Here is a 16,214-nt window from a genome sequence, read left to right as displayed (position 1 = left end):
CAGGACATCCCATACCTTATCTGTCAGCTCGTAGGCAGCCTCATTCTCCACAGTGCCTGATGCCCTGAGATATCTCAGATACCCGGATTGTTTTACTCCCACCAGCATGTCTGATCTCCCCCACCCCTAAGATCCTTCTTCCCTGGAGGTCTCCTCTCACTGGTGTCTGATTTCCCTGGACATCCCGTTCACCAAGAGTTTTGGATGCTCCAGGGGATTCTCTAATGTGTCTTGGGATAGTCCACCCCTCTCCTCTCTGCCCCCGAATGTGGGATGCCCGAGGACTTCCCCGCCTCTGAGTGACTGTCCGGCTCTCCTAGGGAGTTGATCTCCCAGAGAACCTCAACGTCTGGACCATCAGATGGCCAAGGGCACCTGATCAACAGCATTCCTGCTTCCCCTCCCATAACTCCACCTGGCTCCTTACCAAATATGCATACAAATTGCTCTGTTTTTTTTTTTTAAACATCCACTGTCCAGCCAGGGTGTTTGAACCAGTCCTAGTTATCAGGGAAAGCGAATGTCAATCCCAGCCGCTGGGGTTGCCTGGATGGGCAGCTGGATACCAGGAAAGGAGTGATACTGCAAAAAGGCTATTTCTGGAAGAAACAGATGGCACCAAACTGAAATAAACTCAGATTGTGGGGTCGGGGGGGGGGGGGGCAGAGCTTTTTCATTTGAACTGATGCAGCTTCTCTTCTTGGAGACCAGGGTGGATTCTGGTTCTGGACCCAGTACAGAGGTCTCCCGAGTCAGCATGCAGCACTGAGCACAGAACTACAGGCATCCCAGCTCTGGCTCTGTAACGCTCAGCTGCTCGCGGATGTGGGCACAGCTCAAACCCTCCAGCTACTGCCAGCAGGGGGTTAAGCCTTTTCTTTGCCGAGGGTGTAACGCTCCAGGCCAGCTTGAACTCTTCTTTGTCTAACAGAAATCGCACACAGTGCAAGTCACTCCAGGCTTGAATGCTGCGAGGAGCATTACATCAGAGGCTAGGCATGTAAGCAAGCAGGAACACAGCCACAAGCTCCTACATGCGCCACTGCAGACACCAACACTGGCAGCAAACCTGCCGCGCATTCTCCAACCCACACAAACTCCCCTTCCCATACACACACACAGGTCACCATACACCCAGGCAGACCAGCACATACATGACACTCCCTTCAGCAGCACACAGCAGTCCTGGGAAATCAGACACTGGTGGAAGGAGACCTCCAGGGAAGAAGGATCTTGCGGGGGGTGGGGGTGGAAATCAGACATTCTGGGTATCTGAGACATCTCAGGGCATCAGGCACTGTGGAGAATGAGGCTGCCTGCGAGCAGACAGATAAAGTCCAGGACATCCTGAGGGAATCCTGCACTCAGGGAGGGCAGGAGATCAGACACTCTAGGTAGCTCTCTGGCTCAGATCCTCTGCAGAACAAGATGTCCTGGGGCGGAGGGGGAGGGGGAAGGGGGAATTGAGCGCTCTACTGGGGTTGGAATATCCTGAGGCCGGGAGATATCTCCTCCTGCCCCGGACGCCTAGCCTTCACGTCTCAGTGACCACTCCTAGCTTCACCTCCAACCTCTAACCCTGATTCTGGCATGCACTGCTACAGGCTGGGGACCGACTGGCTAAGCAGCAGTTCCACAGAAAAGGACCTGGGGATTACAGTGGATGAGAAGCTGGATATGAGTCAGCAGTGTGCCCTTGTTGCCAAGAAGGCTAACAGCATATTGGGCTGCATTAGTAGGAGCATTGAAAGCAGATCAAGGGAAGTGATTATTCCCTTCTATTCGGCACTGGTGCAGCCACATCTGGAGTATTGCACCCAGTTTTGGGCCCCCCACTACAGAAAGGATGTGGACAAACTGGAGAGAATCCAGCAAAGGGTAACGAAAATGATCAGGGGTCTGCTGCACATGACTTACGAGGAGAGGCTGAGGGAACTGGGCTTGTTTAGTCTACAGAATAGAAGAGTGAGGGGAGATTTGATAGCAGCCTTCAACTACCTGAAGGGGGTTTCCAAAGAGGAGCTAGGTTGTTCTCAGTGGTGGCAGATGACAAAACAAGGAGCAATGGTCTCAAGTTGCAGTGGGGGAGGTCTAGGTTGGATATTAGGAAACACTATTTCACTAGGAGGGTGGTGAAGCACTGGAATGGGTTACCTAGGGAGGTGGTGGAATAAGGCCTGGCTTGACAAAGCCCTGGCTGGGATGATTTAGTTGGTGTTGGTCCTGCTTTGAGCAGAGGGGTGGACTAGATGACCTCCTGAGGTCTTTTCCAACCCTAATCTTCTATGATTCTGTGACCCTTGGTTCTAGCATTTAGTATTTGACCTCAGCTCTGACCCTCAGCTTCGATTCTTGGTTCTGACTCTGGCTTGAGCCCTGGCTCTGATAACCGACCCACAAGAACCTTCCAGCACTCACAGGAGACACAACTGCCTTGCCCTGAGTCTGCAGAAATCAGAGGCAGAGTGTGTGAGCTGTTGCAAAAGGGGCTTTGTAATTCAGATGCAGCTTGTAAACTCCTGGGACAGGGACCTGTGTCTTGCCCAGAGCCAGCCGTGCTGCTGGGCCTGACCAACTAATCCCATGGAGTCACTCCTGAATCAGTCCAAACGAGGTTCTCTCTGTCTCTCACACACACTCCTCTCACTCACACACACACACATGCTCAAGTGATGGAAGATAGGCCACTGTCACCAGGAAGGGCTCAGTGCGGGTTCCTAAACCATCTGCTCCCCAGCATCCCCCCCAAGGCCATCAGTGCCCATCACCCAGAGACTCATGTCTGGGCAGTTTCAGCAGAGACCAAGGATGCCAGTGGTCTATGGAAGCCCCTAACCCTACTTAAGGAGGCCCTTCCCAGGTTGGGCGAAGACACATTACTGGGGGATGAAGGGGAGGGCTGCTACTCCCCATGCCTGTCCATGGATAAATCAAGGAGTTCAGCCTCCAAGGCTGTGTCAGCCCCTAATCTTGCTTGCTCATGTTTCAAAAACTGCCCAGGAATGAGAGCAAAGGCAACACACACAGTAATTTTCACGAGCACAACAGTCCCCCAGGACATCATAGGAAATCATTAAAAACAGAGGAAAGGCTCAGTCATTTGGGTTACTTGGAAGAGGTCCAGCTCTGTCCACCGGCAGGCTGCAGTGTCACCGCGAGCTGCAGCCACTCTCTGGGCTTCAGCTGTTGTCAAAAGCCAGATGAGTTCAGCGCGCCTCACACACAGCAGAGCTCTCTCTTCTCGCCTGGCAAGATGATTTGCTTTTCCTTTGCTCTAACAGGAATTGGCCATTAAGCTATCTGGAACCAAATGCGGCCTTGGGGAATTTTGACTTCTGACATCACCTCTCCACGGTAACTAGCTGTGATGTCATAGATGCTAAGATTGTGAGGTCATAAATTTACCCACATGGAAACTGAGGATAGGAAGAAATAGAGCCATCCCATTAATTTCTGCATAACTGACTGGGAGGAAAGGTGATCTTCCTCCAGCAGTGCCCTCCTATCAGCTGGCCTTGGAAGTGATTCAGAAAGGGTGATCCTTTTCACAGCAGAGCCTTCATACCAGGCAGCTGGGACTCCAGACTCATGAGCAGCTAACGTTACCACAGGGAACCTATCTTTAGAGCTGTCTCAGGCTTGGGCAGTGGAAATTCTGCCCTGCCACAGTCAGCTGAGACTCCAGAAAGGAGAGGGCCCTCTCCTCGGGGGCCTGGCAATGTGAGTTCAAACTCCAGGACTGCAAGCTTCCTCGCAGCAGTGTCCTGTCAGTGCCAACTGCCACACCAGCACTTTGATCTGCCAGCACCAGCCCCAGCTGTGTCAGTCCTTAACCTTGCTTGCACGTGTTTCAAAAACTGCTCAGAAATGAGAGTCCAGTAAAGGCAACACACACACACACACGCACTCTTCTGCTGCTTTTGCAAACCTTCCCACTGGGCAAATGCTCACAAAGCAAGTCGTGTCACACAGGTGGGTAAAGGAAGAAAAAGGCTCACGCAGTGACTTAAATTGTTCCACCCTAGGTTCAGAACGTGAACTCCCCCTCACCCCACCTGTTCCTGCTTCTTCGTAATGGTGTACAGTACACACCTGTGCCCAGGGAGCGGCTAAAGCAAACAGGGTAACAACAGTGTAATTCCAAACCGGCCAGCTAACAATCCGCAAAGCAAAGTTCAGCTGCTCTGGTTCCCTTGGCTCCCCCAGCACACAGTTGCCTAGCAGTATTTCTTTCAGTGTGGAAAACCAGAAGCCACTGATGGTGAGAATGTGAAACTGGGGCCCGTGGGCTCTCATCGCCTCCACACTCACCCTCGCGACTATGTGTGGTCAGGCAGGTGCTCACCAAGGCAGTGGGGATGGCCGAGTTTTGCAGGAAACCAGTCACAGTTGAAGTAAGATATCTCAGCACATCCAAAGAATATTCTAGGCTGGGGTAATCAAGTCTCATGCTTCACTACAAAAGTCAGGAAGGAACACTGCACAACTGACCAAGTGCCTTCAGGCAGCTGGGGATATTGCCTTCCCCTGAGACTATCTGTGCCAATGGCTGTGTCTGGTGTAGCAACTCCAATGGGCCTATGAAATAATCAGAAACCGGACTCTGCAGTTTAACTCAATGCTCTACAACCTTCCACCTGCTCAAACATCCATTTGAACATTTGCTCCAGAGTGCCGATCCCTGCTGTCCAACCATGTTTGGAAGGGCAGCGACGGCTTCTGGAGGGAGCTCCCAGCAAGACTTCATGGCCAGATTGATGCCTAGTGATGATGGGGTGGGGAAACAAAGGCACTCAGAGAAGCCACACCCCCACGGTGCTCAGCTGAAAACCATTAAGGGTATGACAGCCCAGGTCAGGCTGGGACATGTGAGAACCGGGTTCAATTCCCTGATCCACCATAGAGCTCCTGGTTACAATGTACAATGGGAATACACTGCGCTGTTTAACAGTCTATGTGTCTTTCCCCACTCCCGCCTTCCTCAAAGAGGCTTTTCTCCTGGGGGGGGGGGGTGGAACTTTGGCAGCCCTGCTCACCCGGTGTGGCTTCAGCCGTTTCTCGTGCTATATCCTGGCTCTTTGATCTCCTTCATGGCCCAGCTGCCCCATCCCCTTTATTCATCCAGTGCTGAAGTCAAAGCCCCACTTCATCATCCCCTCCATGCTGATCCACTACGGTCTTCATCTCCTCTCAGCCCAGGAAGCTACAAACTGCACTTCCCTGAGCCAGTGGTGCCCTGGCGGGGGGGATTCACCCCTGGGTGGGTCACCTGGGAGCAGGGGGATAGAGAGGCGGGTGTGTCCTCCTTTCAGCACTGAGAAGCGGGGGAAAGCCCCGAGGGCAAAGGGGAACTGCTTTTGTCTCTGCCACTGTACCTAAGTTTTATGTTGAAGAATCAAACTGTTCCTGGAAAGACAGTCTGGCCTGGCAGTCAGTGCATCAGATCAGCAGCCCACATGTGGCAGAGCATGTAGGCAAGCGATTGGCCCCGAACTAAGGGGGAAACTGAGGCAGTAGCTGGCCCAAAGCCCATCCAGGTAGGTGGCACTGCTACACCCTCCTCCGTGCACAGAGTAGGAGCTCTATGTTACCCGCACGGAGCTTTTGGTGACGCTGTGGTGCCCCAGAAGTGAACACACAGTAGCATGGGACTATAGCTTCCCTGGGCGATCCAGCTGAGTAATAACAACAGTTAGCTCTCACACAGCGCCAGAACTGGGAACAGAAGCCAGTCCTCCTGCCCCCGCATCCTTGCCCTTAACCTCAGGGCCTGCCTCTCATAGAAGAAGCTGCATGCGTGCGCGTGGTGTGGGGGAATCTCTAATCCAAACACACATCTCTGCACTAACAGGAAAGCGAAATGCACTGGCTTCCCGGCAGAGTCCATTGCTTTGTGAATAAAGAGGCTCATTTTTCAGCCCAGCCTCGGCACAAAAGTCCCTCCCTTGTGCGTGGGGGGTCTTTGGAGAGATTCATTCCCAGAAGGCCTTTTGAGGGGTTACAACAGTTGAACTGGAGAATAAAAGCAGCTGAGCTTGAGTTTTTTGGCTGGTGGGGGAGCTGAGCGCAGGAAACAAGATAACAGGACATGGGGACTGCCAGACTGGATTACACCAATGATCCTGCCAGGCCGATCTCCTGTCTCCATCCATGTCCAGTGCTGGGGGCTTCTAAGGAAGGAAGCATCCGATGGCTGTATCCTCCCTCTTCTCTCTGACCTTGCCACCCTCCATGTGTCACTCTGGTGCATTTTGTTCCAGTGGAGAATTCTTCAAGGAGGATTTTCACACGAGAGCAACCTTGGGAAGCTGATTTCACTTGAAGGAAATGTACTTGCCCCGCATTCCCTGCACTTCCTTTGCACTCAACCTCATTCGTTTTATTTTACTTTGTGCTTCACTCCTTCCCTCAAGGATTTCAAAGTGCTTGACAAACATTATTGACCCTCCCTGCCCAACTCCCATGGTGCAGGAGTTAGCTCTGCTTTTCAGGTGGGGGAAACTGAGGGAGAGAGAGGTTACATGAATTATTTAAGCGTGGCTAGAGCAAGGAATGAAACCAAAGTCACCTGTCTCCCAGGCCTGGTTATTAGCCCCCAGACCATCCTCCCTTCAGCCCATTCCATCTACTCCTCCTCCTAGCTTGCCAGCCCACTCCCACAACCTCCCTCATGGAGACTCCAGGGTGCATGAAATAGTCTGCAAGGGGGTCCCCCTGTGTCCAGGGAATGGGATAGTGTCATGGACATGGCTGAGCCAGGCCCCCTTCCACACAGAAGCAGGGAGATCTGCTGGCCAAGGGTCTCCATTTGCAGATCTAGGAAAGGAGGTTTGAACAAGAGCTTGGTCCATTCCTCCTGACTTGCCCTGCGGTGGAATCATAATTCCCTGTCTACACATAGAATCATAGAATATCAGAGTTGGAAGTGACCTCTGGAGGTCATCTAGTCCAATCCCCTGCCCAGAGCAGGACCAATCCCAACTAAATCATCCCAGCCAAGGCTTTGTCAAGCCTGACCTTAAAAACTTCTAAGGAAGGGGATTCCACCACCTCCCTAGGTAACGCATTCCAGTGATTCACCACCCTCCTAGTGAAAAAGTTTTTCCTAATATCCAACCCAAATCTCCCCCACTGCAATTTGAGACCATTACTCCTTGTCCTGTCATCTGCTATCACTGAGAATAGTCTAGATCCATCCTCTTTGGATCCACCTTTCAGGTAGTTAAAAGCAGCTATCAAATCCCCCCTCATTCTTCTCTTCTGTAGATTAAACAATCCCAGTTCCCTCAGCCTCTCCCCATAAGTCAATAAGTTATATATCACAGTGTATAACTTTGTATCTCACAACTAATTGTGTAAGTCCCTCGTGCCTTGGTTTCCCTGTATGCCTCATGGTGATATTTACACAGAAGCTTGCGGGGAGACAGAGTTGTTTACGCATGTGAGTTAGGGCTTTCAGATCCTGAGATGGAAAGTGCTGTAGAAGTATTTATAATTGTTGTTATTTCTGCCGGGTTAAACAGGACACAAGGAAAGGCTTTGTTTACTCACAATCACCTTGGGTAATTAGCCAATGCGTAAAAACAGTTGAGAGGAACTTGAGCAAGATAAGCCCAGCCCCAGATGTACTGGGCTGCTTCAGCCTATCAGGGTTGCAGCTTCCTCCCTCCCTGCCAGCCTGATTAGAGCAGAAGCCAGGCAGCCAGATACTCAGGGGCTGCAACTCTCCACAGCCCAGGTGACTTTGATGAAGCAAAAGATCTAGCCCTGGAAGCTGGGACTCCAGGATTCTGATTCTGGGTCTGCCAGTCACAGACTGTGTGAGCTTGGGTAAGCCACTGGTTAACATTGCTGGGCCCTCTGTTTCTCCCACTAAGGGACAAGGACATTTCCCTAACTCCCAGCTGAGGTTAGGAGGTGTTGTAGGGCTTGTCTACACGATTCATTAGTGCACACCCGTGGGGTGTAAATTCTAGTCTGTGCCAAAGGGTCACACACTAGCTGGCATGTATGGGCCCTGCTGGCACCCACTACAAGTGCCCCAATGCATGTTGCATGACAGTCTCCATTCCAACCCCCTTTTCCTGTGCACTAATAACTCTCTGAAACTTTCACCTTTTAGACAGATATTTTCTAGACTTTCATCCATGCCCAAAGGGGAACTCTTTCGGAAAGTTTTGAGCCAAAACGGGGTAGGCTTTTTTAAGAACATGGAGCCTGGAAAATAAAACAACCCTTTTCCTCATTGTGAGAAAAAAACTGGATACTCTGCCTCTCCAGCACACCTTACCCACCTCCTCCACGGGTGTAAACTCAGTTAAGGAAGGCCAGGCTATGCATGCATGTGTGTGTCTAGCTGAGCTGTGACTGTACATGAAGCACATGAGGAAACTTTGCAGCCCTTGCCTCAGCCACTGTGAGGTACCTCATCCATTCCCTGAGCAGGAACCCCTACTGGGCTGTATCGCTAGGTCCCTTGAGGTCAATGGGAATCTTTTCAATGACTTCAATGGGCTTTGGATCAGGCCCATACTACATCCCTTAAAAGGAAGGGCAGGCAAAAAGCCAGGGTTGCTTGGTGAGACCGTTCTTGGGCAGACTGGAAATTAGAGGAGCCGTTGAAATTGAAAACAAGCTCACACTGCCCTTACGTAGAGTTCCCCAAATGTCCAGCTTTTTGTGCAAAGCTGGATTTAGTTTCACTGGCTTTGGGGCAGCAAACTGCAAAAGTAGCTGAGCCGCAAAGCTAGGTGGGGCCTGCACACACCAGCATGTTTCTCCTCTTTACCCCATGATGTTACACTCCTCCTGGAGTGGGCTGCGTACGTACAGCTTACTGTGCACTTTTCCACACACATGCCTTAGATGGACTCTGACTGATGTACCTGGGTCCAAGGCTGTAGAAGCAGCATGTGATGTATCAAGAGGCAGTCTGGGCTTACGTAGTGAAAGACAGTATCGTAAGGACACCTGTGCTCAAGGAGGGAGAGTTCAATTTTGATGATCTCAGATTTTGGAGTGCTTAAAAGTGCAAGCTTAACATTCATGCAGGATTAAATTTACTCTGTGCAGAGGCTCAGCACTGTGCTTATGTGCTGCTTAAGTCACATTTAAGCCTCATTTGGAGGGCTCAAGTGGGACTTGTGTGACAAGATGGTCTGGTTAGGGCAGTAGCCTAGGACATGAAATTCTCTGCTCCTCCACAGACTTCCAGTATGACCTTAGGCAGGTTATTTAATGGAACTTTGTCCTGTTAATTCTCATCTAACCATAAACGGGAGACCAAGAATCCTTTATTTTCACCAACTCCCCAGTGTAAAAGACCAACCATCTCACTTTCTCATCTCATTCCTCCTTTCCCCTACCTGAGCACCCTCTAGTGTTCTAAAGTGTGTACTGCAGGTACTCATTCCTGCTCTATTCAGTAAACCTTAGCTAAAACAGGAGGGGGTGGCATGGATTAGGCTGGAAAGTGTGAACAAGCTGAGCTCTTGGGCTAGTTGAGCCCAACCTTGATATGCGAATCTGAGCTGGAGTTACTGATCTTGCACATCAACAGCTATTTTGCACTGGGCTGGTTTTAGCCACATTGAAATGTAATAGTTTCTAACCCTGCCAACCCAAACCAATGGGCATTCCCAGTTCCATTACTATGTAGGTGCAGACAGGTGAGATTCCAGGTGGAGTGGGTAGGGGTGCTACAAAGATGCACAAAGAGAAGATATCAGATTCTGTGGCAAGGATTTACTGGAGATCACTAGATGGTCTCCCTGCACTTCCTTCCCAAATCCCCTGCCCGACCTCTTCCCCCCACCCCCAAGGCAGCATATTCCTTTGCAGCGAGCTTTGCGGGGTGAAGAGAAGCAGAAGTGGATTTGTTTATCGTTTAATCAATCTGTTAAAATGTGCACTCACAGGGCAGGGAGGGGCCACAGTCCTCACCCAAAGCCAGGCCGCAGACAGGGAAAAGGCAGGAATGTTAATGGGAACCAGGTTCGCTCTTCAGTTTCCTTTTCGTAGTCACTGCTGGCAGAGCGGGCCAGATTCCTTGAGCAATCTGGGGCATATTCTTTACTGGAAGGTGGATCTTAGCTGATCCCTGAAGGGAGCTGGCTTTAGTCTTTACCCTTGCGCACAGGCTAGTAAGCTTTGCTGAGGCCCAGAGGAGACACTCCTGGCACTGAGTGAATTAAGATTTCTCTGAGTGAGCAAGAGGCTACACGGTAAGGACAAAGACAAGGGGTGGAGCCAGACTTTGCAAGTGCACAGGCTTTCCTTGCCCATGGCTCCCAAAATCCTTTACAAAGTGGGTAAATATCATCTGTCTTGTGACAGCTACAGGAGAAACAGAGGCACAGAGAGGGCAGGGTCCAAATTATTAGATGTGGCCTCAGATATGGAGTATGCCAGTTTTTGGGTGCCCAACTTGATTGTCCTTGGACTGAATCATCAGAGGCAGTGAACCCCTGTAACTACCATTGGCTTCGACATCCACAAAGCCACCATGTTATTTGAAATCCCTTCTTTGAACAACTGCACCCACGCACTATCCCTGCACACCTTCTTGTGGCACGCTACAGCACAGCAGGGCCGCTGCTTCTGTTTCCCTACTGGTTCCTCGCTGCTCCGCCCAGCCTCCAACACCTTCTGCATTGACTGGACCTAGCCAGAGAGCTCGGTCACAGAATAGTTCCACGCCTACCAATGTGCCCAAAGTCCAAAAGCAACACAAACATGTCCCTTCTCTCCCTCCCAGCCCACAGCAGCTGAGCTGGGCTCTTCCTTTTTAACTCCTCCCTCGAAGACACCAGCTTCAGGTGTTGCAGGGCAGTGCTGATTGGTCCCCAGCAGCCCATTAACTCTATCATGCCTTCGTACAGCCCATCACGCTTTCCTTTGCTAAGATGCCCACGAATCACTCCCAGCTGGTGTTGGTCATGCTGGCAATCTCTTGTGATCCCTAAGGCCACTGGAGCCACTAACTTATGCTGTCACACCTGCTTCCACTGTTTCCTGGTCTCTTCCCCTTTGTCTGCTTAGTCCCCTGTTGCATCCTGTCTAAATCCTAGATTGTGAGTCGGCTAGTGCAGGGGCCATCTTTCTGTTATTTGTTTATACAGTGCCTAGCACAAAGGGATCTAGTTCTTCTCTGCAGTCTCCAGGACAGGTCCTACCTCAAATAAATAATCATGGGTGTTCTGCACTTCTGAAAACCCAGAGCCTGGATCTGGATTTAAGAACTTAATTTTAGGCCCCCATTTTTGCAAATCTCAGCCCACATCACCTGGGAGAGTGTATGTGTCCCTGGAAAGGGGGAGGTTGCAAGCGATCAGCAGGAACTGGGAACAATTCACAGGCAAGGTCTCATTTCCCAGAGCTGTACTAGGTCTCAGTTCCCACAGGGAGTTTTTCCCACAGTCTCTGCTGGGAGGTGGAGCTTATCCCTCCCCTCCTCCCCCCTATGGAGGAGACAGAAAATCTAAATCAGAGGAGCCTTTCCCAGAAAGGCTGTTTCAGAATCAGGAATTGACGAGAATTTGTAATCTCGAAACCCCACTGGGTGGCCTGTGTGTGGAAACCTAGATCTTGAGTTACAGCCAGGCAGGACAAGCCAGTGAGCTGAAGACCGCCTGTGTCAGGATCAGTGCTACTCAAATTAACATCAGAAACAGATGCCACGCTAATGGCACCTCCAGCTCTCCATGGACCTGGCCCAAGTCTCACTGAAGCCAGTGGAAAGTTTCCTGGGAGCTGAATCAGGTCACGAGTGGGGAGGCACCAACGATATCCATCAGCCGCGCATTGAGAAAGAAAGATGCCACAACGGAGGCATCTCTGTCTCTTTGCACTGGGACTGTGTTGGAGATGCCCAACTGGTCTAGAGCTCATTCAGCAACACTAGCAGTCTGCCAACTGGGGCAGGGGTAAAGGGCAAAGGCGGTCCTACAAAGGCGGGACTATCAGTGTGTTCTGCTTCTCCACCTAAGGACTGCACCAGAATCAGCCATTCAGCAGAGAGACCCAAAGAAAAGGGACTATCCGCGAGCTCTGCTAGCTCAGGGCCGCTCAGTGTTTACAGGGAACAAAAAAACCTGGGGGGTCCTACTCTTTTCTACCAAAGTGAAAGTGACAGCATATCTGCCTGCCCCCTCCTGTTCCCCCACATCCGTTCTGACCCCTCATCTCACCTCTGCCCCCTCCAGCCCCCATCTGTTCCTCCCACATCTGTTCTGACCCCCAGTCTCACCTCTGCCCCCTCGTGCCCCCACCTGTTCCCCCCACATCTGTTCTGAACCCCAGTCTCACCTCTGCTCCTCCTGCAGCCACCGGGGTTCTTCACCCCCAGGAACCTCTTCACCCCTGGCCCAGGCTGAGTGCTGCAGGGGGGAAACAGGAGGGGGAGCAGACTGACCCATTGGGATGAGGGGGAGGAGGGGACTGACCCATTACTCACAGGAGTGGGGAAGAGGGAGTGGAGCCACTCTGAGCTGTCAGGCTTCTTCTGCTCCCTCCTCCCTCCAGTTGAGAACGGTGTCAGCTCCTGAGGGGAGGGAGAGAGCTTTGCTCACTTCCTGGAGGCAGCTCTGATTGGCTGCTCTGCCAATGGGGGGGGGAGCTGTGAGGAAAGCAGCAAATCAGAGGGGGTTTCCCTGGCAGGGTGGGGCTAGGCGCTGGTCAGGGTTCCGCAGGGCGCAGAGTGCCCTCACGTAGGGGCACCGTTCCACCCTGCCCTTGGCTCCTGCGGCCAGGGCAGCCTGGTGTCTCTGGGCTGGGCGATGGGGAGAGCGGCGCCTGGCTTCCCGCTCGGGGCTGAGGGGTGGAGACGGGGGACCATCGTGCCATTGCCCCGGGCTCCTCAAGCCACCTGCAACGTCTGCATGAACAGAGTGAAATGGGCGGTGCGGGGCCCCAGCAGACATGAGGTGCTGGGGTCCCACGTTTCTCTGGACGGGCCAGTTCACGCTCCTCTTCCATTGTTGCACTGTCTGTGCTGTACCGGGGAGTAGCAGGCTCTTTGCTGTGGCCTGCACTCTGAATCAAAGGGAGGGAGAGACCAGCCCATTGTGTGCCCGCAAGGATGAATAATGTGATTCAATAGGAGGCTGGACTACGTGGTCTGGTCTCGGGACATCTGGTTTCAACATGTGGCAAAGACAAAGCTTTCAGCCGTCCCCTGCGAAGTAACTACCTCACACAACTCTGCAGCCAACTGGGACACAAACAAGTTGTTAACCCTCCTACCACATAGAATCATAGAATCATAGAATCTCAGGGTTGGAAGGGACCCCAGAAGGTCATCTAGTCCAACCCCCTGCTCAAAGCAGGACCAATTCCCAGTTAAATCATCCCAGCCAGGGCTTTGTCAAGCCTGACCTTAAAAACCTCTAAGGAAGGAGATTCTACCACCTCCCTAGGTAACGCAGTGTTTCACCACCCTCTTAGTGAAAAAGTTTTTCCTAATATCCAATCTAAACCTCCCCCACTGCAACTTGAGACCATTACTCCTCGTTCTGTCATCTGCTACCATTGAGAACAGTCTAGAGCCATCCTCTTTGGAACCCCCTTTCAGGTAGTTGAAAGCAGCTATCAAATCCCCCCTCATTCTTCTCTTCTGCAGGCTAAACAATCCCAGCTCCCTCAGCCTCTCCTCATAACTCATGTGTTCCAGTCCCCTAATCATTTTTGTTGCCCTTCGCTGGACTCTCTCCAATTTATCCACATCCTTCTTGAAGTGTGGGGCCCAAAACTGGACACAGTACTCCAGATGAGGCCTCACCAATGTCGAATAGAGGGGAACGATCACGTCCCTCGATCTGCTCGCTATGCCCCTACTTATACATCCCAAAATGCCATTGGCCTTCTTGGCAACAAGGGCACACTGCTGACTCATATCCAGCTTCTCGTCCACTGTCACCCCTAGGTCCTTTTCTGCAGAACTGCTGCCTAGCCATTCGGTCCCTAGTCTGTAGCTGTGCATTGGGTTCTTCCGTCCTAAGTGCAGGACCCTGCACTTATCCTTATTGAACCTCATCAGATTCCTTTTGGCCCAATCTTCCAATTGGTCTAGGTCCTTCTGTATCCTATCCCTCCCCTCCAGCGTATCTACCACTCCTCCCAGTTTAGTATCATCCGCAAATTTGCTGAGAGTGCAATCCACACCATCCTCCAGATCATTTATGAAGATATTGAATAAAACCGGCCCCAGGACCGACCCCTGGGGCACTCCACTTGATACCGGCTGCCAACTAGACATGGAGCCATTGATCACTACCCGTTGAGCCCGACAATTTAGCCAGCTTTCTACCCACCTTATGGTGCATTCATCCAGCCCATACTTCCTTAACTTGCTGACAAGAATACTATGGGAGACCGTGTCAAAAGCTTTGCTAAAGTCAAGAAACAATACATCCACTGCTTTCCCTTCATCCACAGAACCAGTAATCTCATCATAAAAGGCGATTAGATTAGTCAGGCATGACCTTCCCTTGGTGAATCCATGCTGGCTGTTCCTGATCACTTTCCTCTCATGCAAGTGCTTCAGGATTGATTCTTTGAGGACCTGCTCCATGATTTTTCCAGGGACTGAGGTGAGGCTGACTGGCCTGTAGTTCCCAGGATCTTCCTTCTTCCCTTTTTTAAAGATTGGCACTACATTAGCCTTTTTCCAGTCATCCGGGACTTCCCCGGTTCGCCACGAGTTTTCAAAGATAATGGCCAGTGGCTCTGCAATCACAGCCGCCAATTCCTTCAGCACTCTCGGATGCAACTCGTCCGGCCCCATAACATTAACATTAACAGCACAAGGCCAGTAAACAAAGCAAAGGGCAGCCTGCTGGATCCAGGGGTGAAAAATGGAGCTGCTATAGAATTATGTCACTGCTGCTCCAGGCCCAACCTCTCCCTGCAGGAAATGCTGTCAGAGCAGGGACAGGAGGGTGCTCAGCTACAGTAGTGCAATCCAGTCCCTGGAACGGTGCGGGAGTGCCAGCCCTAGGGAGGGACCCAGTAACTCCATCCCAGTTTCTCCCAGTAGGAGTGCTAGGCCCTATACTCTGGTACTAGGCTGCTGTTGCAGGAGTCAGGAAGGGTGTCAACCCACTGTGGAGAATGTAAGTGCCAGGGATCGCTGGATGTGAGGATGCAGCAGGCATGAGGGCATGTTCGCTGCATAGTATACAGCACGCACCAAGATGTTCATTTTTATTGAAAATTACGGATCAATCCTAACTGTCAAGAGGATGCAAAAACATGAACCAGCAGAACTCAATCCAAATGGGGACCAGATGCAGCCCCTCTGGATTCCCAGGGATGTTATTGTTTTAACAATATGCTGCTGGACCACATGACCCGAGTGCTATTTTTAACCCGGGAATAACTCCAAGCATGCCCAACTTTCTTTCATTGCTGTAATTTATTCTTGACATTTCCCTTTAAAAACAAGGGCCCAGTGCCAGGCCCGTCTGCCGCCCAGTGCAGCATCATGGTAACTCTTCTCTCCTGTCTCCTAAGCCACATGCTGTTCTGGAGTGGCGTATGGTGCGTGGATTCTCCCTGGAAGTAATAGGTACCTACAGCTATATTCATAGCCCCTGGTTCCCAGAATTCTGCTGCTAAGGCAAGAAAATTAAAAACTACCCCCTTCCCCCAACATGGGACATTTCTTTGCTGGCCTGAAGTTCCCCTTTCTTTCTGTTTGGCCCCAAGCTCCGCCCCGCCAGCAAAGGGTTAGCTCCACCCTGATGCTCCGCCCCTGCAGCAAAAGGATAACTCTGCTCCCAACCAAGGTATTTCAAAGACACGGGAAACTCAGAGGAAAAAATTGTAAGAAGTGGCGGAGGGGGGGAAACCTGTGACAGCTGCTAGTGGAAGCAAAAGTCACCACCATTCAGAGCCAGACTGCACTACCTCTTTGGACAGATGCGGCTTTCCAGGAACAGGCCAACTCCGCTCTGCATCTCTTTGTGGCGTCCGTATTACCACAATGAATGTGGGGCGGGAGGGTGGACGCTCGTATCACTGTTGCAGCTTCTCCACAGAGAGTGGTGTTGATGCTCTTGGTGCCTTATAAAGGGGACTCCGCTGACTGGGAGATGAGGCGCTTGTACCCCTGTGCTCTGCTACATGAGAGGATGGCTTCCACAGCAAAATGTATATGGTCTCAAGGCCTGATTGCTCAAAGAGCTAGGCAGCTGGAGCTCCGGTTGAAATCAGTA

This window comes from Lepidochelys kempii, chromosome 10 (assembly GCF_965140285.1).
Source record: "Lepidochelys kempii isolate rLepKem1 chromosome 10, rLepKem1.hap1, whole genome shotgun sequence".
Lineage (NCBI taxonomy): Eukaryota > Metazoa > Chordata > Testudines > Cheloniidae > Lepidochelys > Lepidochelys kempii.
The sequence above is the reverse complement of the archived record's forward strand: the minus strand, read 5'-3'. Positions refer to the sequence as shown.